Below are 17,595 nucleotides of genomic sequence, written 5' to 3'. Positions count from 1 at the left end.
GGCAGCCCGGTCACCTCCCGTGTCCCGGGGTGCAGCCCGGCTGCGACGAGGCTGGGAGCCCTGCCAGAGCCACCGCAGCGGCGACCAGATGTAGAAGAACCGCCCGTGAACTTTTGTATCTTTCAGAGCGCCCCGCAGAAATTCGTTTCCACCTCCGTACAGCGTGAAGGCTGATGGGGGGGACACACGGACCCCGAGCTGTGCGGGACGGGAGCTGCCGCGCCGGAGGGGCAGAGCTGAGGGGGAGCCCCCGAGGGGGAGCCCCCGAGGAAGGAGAAGCCCCGCGGGCCATCCCCCGGTGCTCCCCGGGCGGAGGAGAGGCACCGGCAGGAGGGGCGATGCCGCCGCGGTCCCGCCCCCGCCGCGCCGGGGAGGCTCCGCCGGCCCCAGAGACACCTCGGGCGGCGGCGGCAGCAGCAGCAGGAGCAGGAGGAGGAGCAGAGCCCGGTGCCAGCCCCAGCCCCAGCCCCGACCCGCTGCTCTTCCGCCGGCTGCAGGTGAGGCCGCCCCGGGAGGGGAGATGCCCCGGACGGTGAGGGCTCGGGCTCGGGGGGCGCGGACGGGCACGGGGAGTCGAAGGCTCGATAGGTTTCCTGTATAATGGTTACTTACTACCTCCTATGACCCCACTTGGTACACCTGGGAACAGCGAACAAGTGTTGAGGCCCAGAAACATTTTCTCCAAGTTTATTTTGCTCAGAAAAGGCGGTTTTGGTGAAGCTGCGAGGCCTGAGTGTTGGCACATGAGTGGAGAAGCTGGGGGTTGTCTTTTGCTCTCAAAACCCGAAAGCTGGCTTATTTTTAGTAGAGGGTATTTCAGATCCTTTCTGGATGGCACTTTTTTAACAAAATAGGGCTTAAAACTGCTGAAAGAAGTGTTTAAGTACCAGTGTGAGCTTGAAATAGCAGCAGAAGTTCGGTTTGTATCTTTTTGCAGAAGTTTGGTTTGTGTCTTGTTTTACTGCCGGATAGGTGAGTTATTTCTAATCTCCATGGGAGGTGTTATGGCATTTTTATAACAAGTGTTAATAAAGGGGCCAAAGCACTTTAAAGCATATAATACAGCGTTGGATCACTGTTGCTGGGATCTGATGTTTGCCAGGGGCAGGTGAGGGACATCCTAGGACAGGGGCATGTCATCACCAGCGACACGGGACCGTACTCAAGTCTGCTAAACCTGCGACTTCTGTCATAAGCAGTAAGGATGTGGTCAGCAAAGTGCTGAGAACTGGGCAGAGACACTTCGAAACCCTTTTTGGACGCGCAAAGTAAATATGCAGTGTGATGTTTGAATTTGGTTCAGCATAGAAATCTGGTTTTTTCCTGTCAGATGTGTTATATTTTATTTGTATAACTGAGAGCCTGGTTGTGGCCCAAGACCATGCTGTGATAAGTGCTGTGCAAATACAAGGTGGGGAAAATCTACACACACGTACCTAAAAACTTTGGGTTTGATTCTGAAGTGTTTGAGATTTATTATAGGAAATAAAGCATCTGGGCACTGCAATATGAAAATTTCTTCGTAATGGGAAATAGGTTGTAAATGTTCCTCCATTAGTGACCTTACCACTTTCTGCCGAGATTTAATGATGGAGGGGTTAGAGCTGTGGTGGTAATGTGTTTTTTTTTTTTTTTTTTTTTTTTTTTTAAAGAAAAATAGGGACCTGGGATCTTCTAGAAGGAACTCATCTTAAAAAAAAAAAAAAAAAAAAAAAAAAAGTTTGTTTAGGTACCCTGATCTTTCAAATGCTTAAGTCCTGATCTGGAAGGATTTTTATGATCCCCTGTAGGTGGAAAAAGTATGTGTTGAGGTGTGTGCTACAATCTGTGATACCGTGCACTCATGGTATGTTCGTGTTTGTAGTGAATTAAATATTTCTGAGAAAAGCCTTCATTGCAGCGGGTGACATTAAAAGCAGTATTTGCCAAAGTCACCCCACCTTGAGACCTTCCCCCTGTCCGAAAGGGAGGGGTATGTGGAACACCTCTCTGGAAACAGTAAGCCAATACGGATTTCTAATGGCCATTACAGCTTGTTAGTTGTGCTTCCAGGAGCCATTAGTAGCAACAATTAGGGTCATTGGAGGTTCTTGTAAAGCAGCCATTAAACTTCTTAAATTTTTCTTAATGAAGATAATGTCAACCATTACCATTAAGGGTAAATACGGGAGAGACTTCATTCCCTACTGTATTTATGTCCTCATGGCTTGTGCTGAGTGAAAGAGCAGGTGCTGGTTGAGAGCTAATTAATTCAAGGCGTAAGCCTAGGGATGCTGATCACTGTTCTCTGTTAACGTGGGTGTTTGTGGAGTTGAAAAAGACGGTATTCCCCATGGAATTACAATAAAATCTCTGAATTGAAACGTTAGATTTATTTTTGCGTTACACCTTTGACTTGGGTTTAACGTTACAGAATTTATCAAAACTACTTGTTCTGATTTTAACTTATTATGAAGTCTGTAAAATATAGGGTGAAACACTTCACCCGATTGCTGTTCCCTCAGTCTAACAGTTTGTGTTGAAGCTACGCTTTATCTTTCTGAAAAAGGATCCACACTACCTGGATTTGTTTCAGATTGATACAATGCGCTCAGCATCTTCAATGTTTCTGTACCGCGAGTATCATTTGGGTTGTTTTTTTTTTCTGTACAGAAACTCGCTTTTGTGCAAATCGAGGAGTGTTCTACTGCCCTCGGCAGTCCTGCTGGGGGCTGAGCTGTGCAATGGGATGTGCTGCGGGTGGCACCGGGAGCCGCGGCCACCGCGCCGCTCTCCGCCGCTGCTGCGCCCTCTGAGGAGCAGCTGAGCCCCGCAGCAGCTGCACACCCTTGGGCACAGGGCACAGACCTTCCTCAAACCAACGAGGCTCCTCAGGTGAGAGCCGGGACCTGCTTGAGCCAAAGATCTCTCCTTCCTTCCCCACTAAAACCCGGTCAATATTCAAATTCAAAGCCCAGTCTCTCTTGACAGTTAAGCCATTTAAGGAGTTAACTGCTTCTTTCGAAGGCTGAACACGGCATAAAGAAGGAGATAATCTATTAAACTAGCATCCGCAAAGTTTCAAGAAGAGTATTTGCTAAACTGACCGGATGTTACAGTGTGAAATAGTTTGTAGGCACTGTGCCGTTAGCTCATCTTGTACTAAAACAAGGAAGTGCAACTTCTTCCCCAGGCCATTACAGAGGACTTCACGAAGACTCTGTCTTGGGTTTGCAAAAAAAAAAAAAAAAAAAAAAAAAAAAAAAAAAAAAAAAAAAAAAAAAAAGAGTTTTATATTTTACATTTTGACAACAGTAAAGACATCACTCTTGGAGTTTCTCCTACTCTTACAAAACCAGAACATTTTCATATGGAAAAAAAATGTTGTCTTAAAAAATTAGGAGTTTTACAACACTCTTATATCATAATAAAAATCATTGTTATCTCCAGAGACTTGGAACTCACTTTAAATAACTGTTGTTTTTTGTCTTTCCCCTCTAACACCATCCCATCTTCCCGAGGCTCCTCAAATAGGATCCAGGCTCTGTCTTGTGGTGCTGAGCAGCAGGACAGTCCATCTATGCAAGCAGGGATGCAAGCCATAACACTGGATCTTTCATTTGGAAGAGTTTTTATCTTTGCTTGATAATAACATACAGTAGCATAAATATGTTGCAATAATATTTCCTGCACACCACGTGTCAGTGGCTACTGCTGAACATTACCTCTTCAGTTAATAAAATGAGGATGTAAAAGGTGGAATGACTTCATCTAGGTTACTCAGAGATAAATAGCAGAATTTAGGTAGAACCTGGGGCTGCTGTTCCTTTTCTAACCAAAGCATTGCTTTACTCAGGACCTTGGAATTATAATGTGTCAAAATGGGTCCTTCAAACAGCTTTGTTTTGTGTAGTCTCTTTTCAGTAGCACTTTTATAAGAAATAAACAAACCTCCTGCTCACTAGCAGCCAAGCTGCTGGTTTGATTTCTACAGCACAGCCCCTGCTGTTTAGAGGCTTCAGGTCTGTTGGTGCTTTAAAGAAGAAACAAAGTCAAAGCTGGCTCTCCTGTGACAGCAGGGCTGTATACACGCTTTTCCTAAGAGCTTCCTTCACATCTAATGGCCAAAACGCTCCTCTCTTAACAGCTGCTCTGTAATCCTCTTTTCAGCATTAAAAGTAGCTTCTATTCTGTAATTAGAGAGAAGGAACCAACAGGGTGTGTTTAACTTCTGTCTCAGGGCTCAAAACTAAAGTGAACAAGTAATGATTCTAGTTTAAATCAGAAATAACAAAGATTACCAAGGCTTCAACTGGCGTAAATCAGAGCAAGTTACTTTGAGCAGAGCTGTCTCTGGCAGCCTCTCCCTCAAGTGCTCCGTGTGTGCTGTGTTCACTGCAGTGCCGTGTGTTTGCTCAGGGGTAATTCTCAGGCTCCTTCTCCTGTGTCCTGCGTCCCTTAAGGGCAGTGACAGGGCTTTGTCCCTCCTTCTCTTCTGTGGGATGCACAGACAAGCACTCTTTGTCATGCCAGTTGTCATTCAGCACACAACAAAAGGAATGTATTTTTTCGAGGTGTTCAGCAAGAATAGCAGTAAATTATTATATATATATATTAATATTATAATATTATACAATTAATAATTGTAAATTAATTGTTGTAAAGCCACAAGCGTAGTCTCAGAATCAATACAAAAATGCTTTAAAGGGCTTTGATAAAGTTGTCAGGTCTTGAGTCCGTGTGCTTTATTTCAAGGAAGGAGACAACACAATGAGTGTTTAATAGGTAGACAAATGTAGAAATTGTTTGTCTGTGGCTGTATGATTTTATGTCGTTACTTTTCACTCCATGAATTTTTGTAATAACTAATAATGATAAGTTGACATTTCAAGGAGTTGAATAAAATATTGCAGTAAGATGCTCTTCATTTGTAATATAGCCTGGGTTTAGTCAATATTTACTTATTTACCTAATGTCCAGTTTGAGACATTTTCTGCTTAATTCATATAAAAATGTACATTCATTCTAGGGGCTCTTTTCAAGATGACCAAACCACCTAGCAGTGACTAATTCTTACTTGAATACTCTTTTCCATCCAAGTAACCAAAACGGTGGGGGGACCAGCATTCCAGTAGGATGACAGGGCACATGGAAGGGCTGGGCAAGGAATGCAGCTGGGAAGGAGCTCACAAAGGTGGATTGGGACAGACTGAGCTCACTGAGGTTTATTCAAACTCAGCTGAAATTAATGGAAATGGTCAGTAAAGCCCATATCACTTAAATGCCAGATATTCTTAGCACCTGGCTCATGTCAACCTGAGCCCATCTGCTGCGGTATTTCAGGCAGGACCTGCTTGCTCAAACAAGCTCAGGCGTAGTCAGGCTGTGGGGAAAAACCCAGCTTGGGTCAAGTTGAGAGAGGATGAACTTTGTACTGGAGCTTTTCTGCGTGTTGTTCTATTTTTCCCTGTTCTTGCTACTGAGCACATGAGGGAATAAATCAGAAAAAATAAGTCCCAGCAGCAGAAGAGAATTTTGGTTTCAATTTTCTCCTTTGAAAGGATGTTGGGGTACCGCTATCAGAACTTTCTCACTCCTGACACTCTTAGCCTGACCTTCTGTTCCTCCTTGGCTGGCAGTTTCAACAGTGAAGATAACAGGCACTCCGATGCCAAGGAAACAGGCATTTATATATTTGTGAGATACATGTTTATTGGAATAAACTAATATAACAGAAAATGTGTTAAATGTATGTAGGTATTGCTAATACGTTTTAATCGGGAGCTCGGTTTTAAGGTTTAGAGGCTTTGACATAGATTTGACTATGTCAATCTTTGACTATATAACTGCCAGTCACTTTGTATTCTTGTAAGCAGATTGAGTTTTGGGGCTTCTGGGCCCAATTTTGCTCTGTTATGAAGTATCTACCTTGTTCATAAATTCAATGATTTTTTTTTTTTTTGTTCCAGTAAGGTCTTGTGTATATACAGGAGAGCACAGCCTCTTTTGGGAGCATCCTGGGAACTTTAAGTCCCTTTCTGCTCACCTGTTATCTAACAATGACTAATGATGTTTGGGTAAAAAAATTGTCTTTTTCCTAGAAATATATGACTTTGACTATGAACACAGAAGGAAGCATACTGAAGGCTGTGATTTTTATGGTGCAGCTAAGCTGGCTCAAGGAGCAGCTGTCACTAAAAGCCAGCAGCTCTGTTCACTTCCTGCCCCTGTGCTTCCACCCCACCCTGAAGTTAGCCCTGGTGCTCGTCTGACCTGCTGCAGGGATGATTCATGAAGCTAAATGGACAAAACGCAGGTTTTTCTCATAGGATAGGCATTTTTTAAGCATGATTTCTTTTTTTTTTCCTCTGTAGGAACAGAACAACCAGGCTAGAGGAAGTGGCCAGGACCTACTGTTGAACTTATAGAGAGACAGGCAGGGACAATTCCCTCCTCATCAGTGGTGACTGTACTGTAAAATTGGGGTCCTGGATATACTTCTGAAACGTGCTGAAAACGTGACCTGGACACAGTTTTGGTTGGAGGTATTGCCAGTTGAATTGTTATTCCAATTTCAGTATTTCTTAAGAGTGAGCTCTGTTCCTCTGTTTTACTTGTACGGCAGGAAATGTAAAAATACTTCACTGTAGTACTTTTTAAAAATCATCTATTTTTTTTTTTTGTCAAGTTCCTGAGGAGTATCCTGTTTTGAATTTAGTAGTTTTTACTTTTTATTTTCAGTTTGCTAACTGTAACAATTACAAGACCCCCACACCCTCCTCCCTCAGGATGCCTCACTTTTAAAATAAGGCAGAAGATGCTTCACAGCACTACAACAACAGCTGAGTTGATGAATATTGTGGTTTGCTCAAGACTGTGCAGTGTGGTTAAACATTAGATAATAACACAAAATTCACAATGGAAGGTACTCAAAGCTAGGAGTTTCTCTGAAAAAGTGAGAACTTTTTGATTTGATAACAGTACAAACATCATGTTTGGCTTTTGAAGAAATAGGAAAAGCCCAGTGAAGTTACTGGTTAAAACAGTTTTGTGCAGTTTTTACAGGGCCATGAAAGGCAAAATTCCACACAGGCTGTTTTATTTTCCCCAGTGAGCTGATGTGTTGACTGCTTGTGTGTTCAGAGCTCACTTGTGGAGTTGTAGAACACGAATCAGTGGCACAGGTTGTCAGTCTGAGCAGAGCTGCATGTGGTGTTAATTGCTTCTGGTCAGGTGCAGACCAATTATTTAACAATCTTGTTAGATAAAGGAGATTAAATGGCAATTCATGAATTGTATATTGGGAGTATAAAGTGGGAAGTTTTGCTTTTCAAAATTCTGGACATATTTAAGCAAGAAATAAGAGTTGTTCTTTTCTTATACTGACTCCGTATTCCATAACCACCTATCAAGCATGTTTACACAGGGAATTTGGATGTAGTTGTAGCAAAACTGGTTTATCAGAGTAGCATTAAACACTTGTTTTACATGTTGAATTAATTTCTGTCCTACTTTTATGCAGGCAGCCGTATTTGGAAATAGATTCTCCTGTACTTGTTCTAAACTGCATTGTTTGTGGTTAGGCTTATCCTAGAGTTCTTTGCTGTCAATAAAAATGTGTATATGTAAATATACATAAGCATCTTCTGGTATAAATAAAGAAAACTAACTAAAGCATCAGTTCTGAAAACCTCAGAATCCAAAATATTGTGCTTTTTTCTTTTTATCTTTCTGAATGGCAGTTTCATCATATTTTATGTATCAGTATCCCAGACATCATTCTTTGGGCTTATGCATTTACAAACAGCCAATTTTTTAAGGAACAGTGGCCAAAAAAACCCCTGAACAACCAAACTTACTACTTGCTGCTAAGTCTGAGGAGTGTTGGTTATATAAAGTGTGGGAACTCTGGGAATTGAAAAGCCATGAATCAGTTGTTGCAGTTTTTACGTGTTATAAAAATGTTCTCATTAGAAACTGAATGGTTTTCAAGAGGCAAAAAAAGTGAGATTTGGGGATGAGGAGGAAGGATTTCTTTAACTGTGCTCTGCCCTCACAGAAATGGGATGGGTTGAAGGCAGAGGAGACCTAATTATATTGTATTATTATTGCATAATGATACTACAGTGGACTTGGGAAGAAATTGCCCTGATCCAGGGTCGTGCATGGTGACATAGATGGGAGGGGGAAAATATCAGAAGGGAGAAGGCAGTGTGTGTCTTCTGGAAACCTGGTGTATTTTAAAAGCATTTCTGAAGGCAGCTGCCTAACACGTTGGAAATCAGGTTGTTCAGAAACACTTTTTAATTGCTGTAACCTGAACTGTGCTGTCAGAGCAGTGGCCTGGCAGCACGCAGGGGAAGTCTGCCAGTTCTGAGTGGGGAACAACTCCACCACTCTTTCCAGCCTCGTGGTTGAATTTTAATAAGTTCTCTTTTTGTGTGCAGGTTAGTGATGGTGTTACCCTGCTTTGTGCCTTCTTTGCATGACACCACCAGCTGTATTTGTGTCCGCCCCATATGCAAGTGCTTTAAGCACCTCAGGGTTCTGGGTGCAGCCTCTCTGCACCCACTCACTGAGCCTGGACCTTGGGAACAAATGTCCTGGACATTAAAATCAGTTCTGACTCTGTCTATTTGAAGTAAAGAAATTTTCTGGAGTCCCATGAGCTAGAAATACTTAACTCTTGGAGGCATGAGGTAGCTAACAGTCACAAAGACAGAGCTACTTGTGGGGGGAATTTTTAAAGAAGTTTTCCAGGTGATGCTAGCGATTGCTGGTCAGTGCAAAACAAACTATACAGCATGCTGTTCCCCGATTCTTCCTAAAGTGTTCTTTAGGATTTGGTCAGTGCTTCTCAGGGTCCCCATATCCCTGTTTCTGTGCTTGACACCCCCAGCACGGGCTTTTCTTTGCTCTGTGAGAAGGCTCCAAGCAGCCTTTGATTCCTGTTCCCTGTGCTGTTGTGTGACCCTCTGGCCAGACACAGACCCTTGGGTGGTCTGTTGCGAGGTTACCGTGCAATTTGAGTTCAGACCTGAAAAACTGGTTTTTAAATGCAGCAGCCACCTGTTCTGCTAGGGAACAGCCAGGTGATTGTGGATGATCTTTGTCAGTGTCTTATTCAGCAGAGGCCGAGTGCTGCTCCTTCCCTGGTGCAGTGCCATGCCATCCCTGTCCCCTTGTCCCTTGAAGGACTGTCGTGTTTAAAGAGCTTTAGTAATGTCCAGGCAAACTTCAGATGTGTGCTGGCTCCTGTGACAGCCCCGAGGAGTTTGGAATTTGTGATTACAGAGCAGAGCTGCTTATGGTGGCAGAGCTTCCTCAGCTCCCCCAGCAGCGCACACAGGCTGCACAAATATCTTCTAACATGAGTGTACATTCTTACACCAGGGGAGCAACGTGGTAATTACAGTCACACCAGTTTTTAGACAATAACCTAGGAGGGGGCTGCACAAAATGTTGTCGGGGGCAAGTTAAAATGTCTTTGTTATTACCTGTGTTTACTGTTATCCAGCATAAGGTAAATGTGAGACAAATTATTCTGCTTTTCTTTACAGGAGGCTGTGAGTTTGTACATTGGCAGTTACTATGGGAAATTTTACATGCTATTAGTTCTCATTTTTTAATTGATCTGCTGATAATTTTTTTGTGCAAATAGGTAGGTAGTTTTCTTTGCCATGGTAGCCTTTAAAAAAAGACTTTAGAATCTGGATAATTTGGTAATTTGGACAGACCACTTGTAACTGGCAAACCATATTGTGTGCCTTTTTACTGGAAGTAAAGCCTGAGTAGCATGATCTCAAGATTGGTTTTCTCTATTTCTAACCTGCTTGGGATGATTGCTTGTATTCCTATAAACTGTTTATTAATTGTTAATTCCTTTATATGTTGCTATATATCTAACAGCATGAAATATAGGCATCAGTGAGTTTTATTCACCTGCCCTTTCTCTTTTTTTAAAGAAACCTTTTTTTTAATAACATGATAGTAACCTGAGGGGGGTCACTGCACCTTCCTTGCAGTATTGCCAAACCTAGCTTTTGGTTATGAAGAGTTTACAAAAAGAAAAAAGCCTTTCAGAACCGTATGCTGATTTCTCACTTCTCTTATGAATTTTTGTTGTCTTTTGGCCTAAGGGGAGTTCTTCTCTGCACTCAAATGTTAAAAGCTTTGTTTAAAATATAATTTTGTGATTTACGGTCCATTAAAAATGTCTGCTAGCATTAATATTCTGATAAAACGCTGTGTCAGTGGGCTTAAACGTTCTTATAACTTCCTTCCTGTATTAATGGAGAAGTCAGCAAACTTTTAAACACTTTCTTAGGACCTTTAGTTTTTTACATATATTTCTCAATAATTTCAAGCATACTAGTTGAAGAAATATGTGGTGAAAATTATATGCTCTGTTTCTGGACCGTGCCATAGATTTTGTATTGGTGCAGTTACCTTGGGTTTGTACTGTAGCTTGTTTGTGCAAGAGACTAATTTCTGCCCAGAACTAGATATACTGCCTGCTCAAAGTCACTGACACAAATTTGAGTACTGACACAAATATCTGCCTTTATTGACGAGCTTCCTGGCTGTTCTTTCGTTTGACTTCTGCCAGAATGAGAATCTGCCTTTTCTTCTTTGGGGTTTCTTGACCCGCAGTCTGAGTTCCTTGATGCGTCACCCACTGAATCATCTCTGTTCCTCAGACTGACCCCCTCTTGATCCTTCCTGCAGGGCAGAACACCAGGGCAGACTGGGAGAATCACTCAAGGGCTCAGAGGAGGAGGGGGTGCTGCTCCCTGGCTTGTGTGTGGTCAGTATCAGCTCTGGGGCGGTCACTCACCCACGGCCCTGTCAGCGTCCCCTGGGAAACACAGCTTTGTGCTAACGTCCAGATCCATCTCTGCCAAGGGAGGAAACGTTAAAGGAAATTGATAATATCTAATACCACTTAGAAAAATTGGTGTATCACTCATATTTACTGTCATGAATATATTTTTCCGCAAAATCTTAAGTTTTGTCAGTTGTGGCTGATTGGAGTTCTGGATTTATGTTCATAGTACAGATTTATTTCCAGCCATGATGTTGATAAAGTGGACATCTAATATTCATAGTACATGTAAAATCTCTCTTATATGTAGGTTGTTTGATATGCAGCTTTGATTTTACTTTATTTTTTCTTCTTTTGTTTGTCATCCTGTCTAGGAGATCAGGATTTCATAAGTCAGTGGTTTGGGTGGAGAGTTCAGTGAATGCTGGTTTCCGTGTTCATCATATTTAGACAATAGCTGGTCTCTAAATTTAAAAACTTGTCTTAATGCTTTCTTAATTTGTTCTTGATGTCTGCAACTGACAGTGTACCATATGTTTCCCAATGGGACACTTTCTTCTTTTACCCCACTGATTTTCTTTGAACGTCGCTTGAACTTTTGCACATTTCTGGTAGATCTGTTGTCTCCCCCACACACCTTTTTTTAAACTCCACTTAAAGCTGGGAGCTTTAGGTGGAATTCTACTTGTTTTATCATTTGGGCTTCTTTGTGCTTATATATGCTTATAGGTATATTTAGCAAATAGACAGTGATGGAATTATTGGTAATCCAATTTATATGTGCATGAATACGGTAATTTCTAAGAGTCATTTTAAGGAGCGGATTTAAACAAAAATACCTACCAGATATTTTCACTTACATTTTATTCCTTCCCTTCCTTGTTTTAGGTCTGTATGCTTAGGCTTAGCTTGGTGATAAAGTAGAATTTTGGGTGTAAACCAGTGTTTTATGATTTAAATGAATGTTACAGCATTTTTTATGTCTGTGTGTAATACATAGACATACTTAGAAATGTAGATTTGCCTGTTTTATGCACTAAGGTCACTGAAGGGTTGCATATGGCTTATGATTTTCCTTAACCTGAAACACTTGGATGTTAGTTCCTGGATGATGTGGGCTGACTCAGTGATAAATATGAATATGGGGTTTGTCATATTGTGCATTATATTATATTTCAGTGATTTCTGCTTCATATATGTAAATTAATTTAAAACCAACAAAATGGATGAAGTGTTAGTGTGGGGTTTGGATTTGTAAATATTTGTGAATTGTGTTACATTAGAAACACTCTACAAATGTAAAAGTTTGGCTTTGTCTTTCTCACTGTGAACACATGTTTTTTGAGGCTGGTAATCAAATGCAAATACTACTGGGTTTGGAGATTAGCCTCTGGAAGGTGTGCAAGATTAAAAGCACACTAGAAGCTGCAAACTGGTCACAAACAATTGATATTTTTTCAGTTTGTGTTCTTAACTCCCCTCCATCTAAAAGAGTGAGCTAAACTTTTCAGATCATTCTTTTTATCTGCAAAGTCCCTTAATTCTTCCTCACTTTTCCTGTTCTTGAATACAGATCCTTTTGGTGTATATCTTGCCATGCAAAAATTGTAAGTTGGAAGGGAAGTGCACCTTTATTTTCTCAGTGTGAAATGACTGGATTTTTAGGTAGCAAACTTGAAATGTGTTTACTGGTGGAAGCATAAACCTGGCAGTCAAAAGATGTGAGTTGGTGCTCCCAGGGTGATTCTAGCAAGTCTGATTTATTTCTGGCTTTTTCATTCTGTGAAATGGTGATAAAAGTGAGAGTACATAAGGTTTTATTTACTCATCCTGGAAGCTCCCAGACAAAAGTGGAAAGCGTTCTGGACATTAACAGTAATTTGGCTGCTGGAAGTTGCCCAAAGTACTGGCAGCGTGTTCTTGCTCTTACTGAAAAATAAAAGTAGCAGTTCTTCTTTCTTTCATAAACATATTTGGATCCTGCTCAGCAGCCTGTTGTGAAAGTCATCACTTCTAATGGCACAGTGCCCCAGGGACCTCCACAGGGCATTGACGGGCTCAGGACTGACTCAGAGCCCAAATCGTTGACACTGCTCATCTAGAAAAATGATGCAATTACAACTCTCCTCCCCGCTCTGGGAAAGCATCTTGGATCTCCTCATTCAGTTTTCAGAGGTGGGGTGAGCCAGTCTGACTGGGGTGAGTCTTCCCTGCTTGCACATATTTTTTGGTCCCTGTTCTTGAATATTTCCTGTGGGTCACAGACTGTACATAACTGAACTGTTAATGGCTTTTTTCATATGTTAAAATAGAGAGTTCTAGACCACCCTGACTTCTTGCTTGGTTCTAAAGGTGTTGAGAGTCTGTTTTCCCCTGAGCAGCTGATCTCTTCTGTTCCTGGCTCTTGCCAGGCATCTCTCTGTTCCTCATCTTGGGACACATGTGGGAGTACAGTTCCTCCCTGTGACGGCTGCAGCAGCAGTTTTAGGTTAAGGAGCACATTCCTGCCGTCACCTCCTTGTTCTGCCTCTGCTCTGCAGTCAACTGCTCTCAGCTGTGCTGGCTGAGCTGCCTTCAGAACTTCTGCACACCACTGCTTTTTGCCCCCTGGGCAAAAAGAAACAAAACCTAGGAGAGACAAATGGTTATTTTTGACTTGATCTGTAGTCCTAGGAACAGTGACATGAACGTACTGAAAGAATGGCGCAGCAACAAGGTCGGACCAAGTGGTGGGGAGGAAGAGTGAAGAGGAGGAGAAACTTGTGGAGCAAATATTGCTGTAGATGCCCCTCTTGTGGAGCCAGAGCCGGGATCTGTGGGTTTTTTTCTTTAAAATGAACAGCAAAACTTCCTGTCTGTTTCTGTTCATTAAACTGACCTCGACTCTGTGTGTGGGGAGGATGGTGATCTGTGAATAAGCGTGTCCTGGCTGCTGGAGCCGTTCGCAGCTGAGCACATCCCGGACACCTCCCGCTCCACACCTGGCGTTCCCTGTTGTGTCAGGTTTGCTGCTCGGGCAGGTACAGAGCTGTACCTCAGCAGCAAGGAGGTGATGGCACTGGTGCCAGCTTCAGCTGGACCTCAGGAACAGTGGTGGTGTTTGAGCCACGTGAAAGGAGCGAAAGGAACCTCGTGATTTCATCCCCTGTCCTGCCACGCCATTGCTCAGAGGCGCTGATTCCATTTACCACTGAAAACCTGGTGTTAAAAGATCCCCCCTCTTTTCTGTAAGTGAATTTACAGCACTGATTGCTGTGTTGTTTTTGTAACCGCCATGGCTGACAGTGGGAGCTGAAGCACGGGCATTCTGCTATCCTTAACATCGTGCATTCTTATCTAATTATATATTTATTTTTGAAAATATAATGCTATTACACAATAACTTAATTATTATTTTATGTGATATTTAAAGCCCAGCATTGTGCTTCCTGCCACAGCTAAACAGACATTCTCCTCCAGGAATTATATGTTTCTGGAAGTATGAGAATGAAGTCCAGCAAAAGATTTAAGTGCCAACAAAGATGTTTACTGTAATGAATTGTTATAGTCCAAAATTATTTGTGTCTTATAAGCTTGGGGGCTACTATATTCCTAAAATGTCCTGTGAGTATTCATTTATTTTGTTGGCAATGTGGGTGGGTGGATGGATATCGGCATTAGGTCAATTCCTTTAGGAGAGAAGAAAGGGAATACACACTTGCAGTCTGTTGGCAGAAAATCCATAGGAGGGATGAAAGGAATGGATTTGAGTTCTTTCCTTTAAACACATTAGTTGTCCTTCTCATACGGGGGCTAAGGGCTTCAGAAGGTTTTGAGAATTTGTATATTCACAAAATGGAAATATGGGATTACAAGGGAGAAAAATAGCTCTGGAATTTATTGGGCTTTAACTACAGGATGTGGTGACTGAAATGTTGTTCTTGGGCTTTTGGCAATAGTTGATTCTCAGGCCTGCTCTTAAACTGTGCTGAACAACTTCAGTGAGAGTTAGAAGTAATCAGAACAGCTGGCACTAATTAAATGGGTGATTTGTGCTTCTACAGGAGCTCCCTGATCTACCGGGGAAGAATTGATCAGTGAACTCTCAAGTTTGATTGCTCTTCCCAGATCTGCTCCTGAGGTGCTTCATAGCATGGGTTTTGGTTGAGCACTTTCCTTGAGTGTCATTGCTGGCTTTCTCCTTGGGCTTCTGTGCAGAATGTGAGCTCTTGGGATCATGGTTATCTTTAAGAAACTACCAGCAGATTGGATCTTCAGGCTATGGCTTATGTCCATTAGTAGTTTTTATTTTGTTGGGGCATAGCATTCACAAAAATTTGTTGTTTCCTTCTTCAGCATCTGAAGATAAACTTGGAATGGATGAGTTGTATAGTTCAATTACATTTTCACTGCAGGATGATGCTTTTTCTCAGTTTTGAATGGTAATTCAAAACTGAGAATTGTAATTTCTCAATTTTTTTCACTTATTTTTTGAATCTCGTTATGCCTTTTGGTCTGATGGTGAATCAGATGTTGATGTTGCATTATTAATTTGGCACATTTTCTGTCTCCTTTGGTTAAATTAAGTCTCCCTAAAATTAATCAAGGATTGTACTTGTTGCATACACGACTGTTGTGTACTTCTCTGTGCTCTAATACTCCAAACTTAAAACAAAGGAAACATCTGGGGAATAATAGGGTTGTTACCAAGTAACTAAGTTACATTTTTTAATACTATAGGGTTTTGGGGTGTTTTTTTCCCCCTTTTGACGAGTTTTGGCTTGATAAAGTTCAGCTAGTTAAAAAAATGAAAAAAGAAAAAACAACAAAAACCCAAACCACCAAAACATGATCAAGCAAATCTGCGCTGCAGGTGCAGCATTGATCCAGCAGTTCAATACCACACAAATAACAATTTGGTAGGTGTGAAAAGCAGCTGCTGCTGTAGCAGCAAGGTGCAGGGCTCATAATGTAACTGGTTAAATGTTCTTCAGTCAGAATGAAAGCCCCACAAGCTGTTGCTAGGGAAATAGGCGCCTGTGGTTAGTGTTGAATGCAGAGAGGCTTGTCTGTCTTGCAGATCAAAAATTGGCTCCAAGTACTTTGTGTATCATTTTACTGCCGGAAACTTGCTGCTTATCAGCAGACTGCTCTCTGTGTCTCTGAGGAACTTCAGTTACAAATACAGAGAGGAACTTCAGTTACAAATACAGAGAGAAACTTGCTCTTTTTTAACTCTCTTCTCTTTACATTTTGATGTGAAGTATTTCTCCTGTGCATTATCTTTGTTTATAGTATCTGCATGGGACAGAAATATACTGTCCCCAGAACCTGATCCCGAGGACAATTTTAGGGAGCAGCACCTCATCCCTCTGTAACTAAAAGGAATCTTGCCTATGACTCTTTCTCAAGGGTTCTGGACAAAATTGTTTTTTAGGCATAGCTTTTAAAAATAATAATAAAAAAAGAGTAAAACTCAGTGAAACTGTCAGCTTGGTATAGTCATTACATTAATTCTCTAAATAGCATTGTAATTCTTAGGTGTGTTACAAGTATGAATTACTACAACTAAGCACCTTCATAAGCATGGGATAATTTTTAAAACCTGTCGTAGTTTATTTTTCTAAAAGGCGTTATGATGTTTCTGGGATGCTCAAACTATTCAGCATCCTCCTCGTGCTGCTCTCCAGGTGACACTGGTCCATTTCAAAGGAACATCTCTCGTGATAATCAGAGACTCATCCTTAATACTGGATACATAACACGGTGAAAGTAAAGCAGCAGCTTATGTAGGCATTCCAAATTGAACATGTAACAGGTTTAACACAGTCTTATTTTTATCTGCTTTTGCGCATGCACAGACACAGCAGATTTTTATCTGCCTTTTCAGATGAACTCTCTGAGATATCTTGTGGCTTTTCCTCTCATCTCTCTCCAAGACTGCCAAAAGCCTTTGTCAGGGTTTTGACCTTTTTCATGAGAATGTTTTCCAGCTTTCACCCAACTTTTATGAAGGCTGATGCATGTAGGGCTTGGCAAGGTACAGTTAACTCCTGGCCAAAATCTAATGGAAACGGCCACAGCTGTCCCAGGACTTTGGTTTGAGCTGGGCATTTAACCCACTGTGACAGAGTGGAGTGCCTGTTTTGAGCGGTGGTTCAAGTATGCTTTAGCAAAAAGAAACAAACAAATGCCAGAAAATGGCAATAGATTTAATTTCATTCTTGTTGTGGTAAAATACTTCACATCCACTCTGATTTGTGCCAGATTATTTGGCAGTTTCCATTGCCTTCTGCTTTCCTGGTGGCAGAGCTTTGGGGGTGAGCAGCAAAGGAGATGTTGATATTGTCTCTTCCCAGCAGAGCTGTTTAACTTGAATCAGGTCCCTCAGTGCCATCTTAATTCTGATTTCCTGTTCTGGGCCTCTCTTTGGGTCGTCGTTTCAACACTGCAGTGTAACCATTCACTGCTGTTCTTGGTTTGTGCCCCTGGTGAGTGTGCACTGGATTCCAGCAGGGAACAGTGAGGAACCAGGGCTCCTGCCAGTGCCTGGTACTGTGCTGAGGTGTTGAATTTCTTTGGCACCTTGTCACATCTGAAGAGCTGCTCCCAGAATGTGTGTGAAGAGGGTGAAGCAGGAAGAGAGAGAGAGACACAAAGCCGGGAGCTATTACGTGTGATATGAATTCCCCTACAAGATACCTGCTGCGCTGGGTTCAAGGACGATACCTAACCATGCCTTGTCATCATCTGCCTAACTGGAGACACAGTTTTCTGTTCACAACATCCTAGGAATATGCACTTCTGCCCTT

General features: G+C 41.9%; 1 protein-coding gene across 12 annotated transcripts in view; it reads left to right on the top strand.

Moving 5' to 3' along the window:
- The first annotated feature begins 388 nt into the window (after positions 1-388).
- Positions 389-17,595, top strand: part of ADCY7 (adenylate cyclase 7) — a 59,531-nt gene continuing 42,324 nt past the window's right edge. For 5 of the 12 annotated variants that reach the window (XM_058422084.1, XM_040075317.1, XM_058422090.1 and 2 more), the window contains exons 1-3: positions 432-497; positions 2,653-2,932; positions 6,354-6,524. The gene's annotated coding sequence lies outside the window, so the exon portion shown is untranslated. Of the gene's footprint in view, positions 498-2,652; positions 2,933-5,362; positions 5,677-6,353; positions 6,525-17,595 lie in introns of those variants that run through there. The other 7 variants (XM_040075321.1, XM_040075316.1, XM_040075315.1 and 4 more) reach the window with 5 other exon arrangements.

Source organism: Hirundo rustica, chromosome 11 (genome assembly GCF_015227805.2).
Source record: "Hirundo rustica isolate bHirRus1 chromosome 11, bHirRus1.pri.v3, whole genome shotgun sequence".
Lineage (NCBI taxonomy): Eukaryota > Metazoa > Chordata > Aves > Passeriformes > Hirundinidae > Hirundo > Hirundo rustica.
Note: the sequence above shows the minus strand (reverse complement) of the source record. Positions and strands in the feature narration are given on the sequence as shown.